Source organism: Nannospalax galili, unplaced genomic scaffold (genome assembly GCF_000622305.1).
Source record: "Nannospalax galili isolate Female #2095 unplaced genomic scaffold, S.galili_v1.0 scaffold1532, whole genome shotgun sequence".
NCBI lineage: Eukaryota > Metazoa > Chordata > Mammalia > Rodentia > Spalacidae > Nannospalax > Nannospalax galili.
Genome location: NW_008330832.1, coordinates 1,691,211 through 1,691,935, shown reverse-complemented (window position 1 = coordinate 1,691,935; position 725 = coordinate 1,691,211).

Here is a 725-nt window from a genome sequence, read left to right as displayed (position 1 = left end):
CTGCTCCACTTTGGAAAGGTAAGTGAACCCTGCCAGCTCTCCTGTACAGGGTGCTCCTCGTGGCTTATAGCTTTGCAACTATTTTGAGCCCAGTGCCTACCTTTGGGGTCAGGCCCAGCAGGGAAACTTACTGCCATGGGGCTGAAGCTGTCAAACCAGTCTGCATGGTGACCCTGCTGGGCAAGATGTCTGCAGTGCTGTCCAGGGGTCCTTTCCAGATGCAGATCAGCTCCCTGGAATGAGCAGGAGCAACCCACCCAGTTCTGATCCCCAAAGTGTATATGCAGTTACAAAGTTACATTTCACAGCCATTTGTCTGGGATGATTTTCCTGTTGTAGCTGCTTAACCACATCTTGAACCATGTAGCCAGGGGTTATTTAATCTGGCAGCCTGAAATGCCCAGGCCTGGTGCCAGTGATGGTGCAGAGGGCCATCCAAATCTTCCTCCTGGAGAGACTGACACGTGACTTCCTGTGGCTCTGAAACCTGAGATAGGGGCCTCCACCTCAAGGGCATGCTGTTGATGTTAAAATGAATGTTTTCTCCTTCGGGGTACAAGTGAGGACCAGGGACTCCCCCTTACTTTCCAACAAGATCTTGGAGCTTGTAGAAGATTCTCTTTGGGGAAAGCTCCACATTGGGGGGCTGACTGTTGAAACACCCTCCTCCGCCCCGTTGTAGTTCATAGTGCAAAAAGGTCACCATGCCACTCTCACTTCACAGA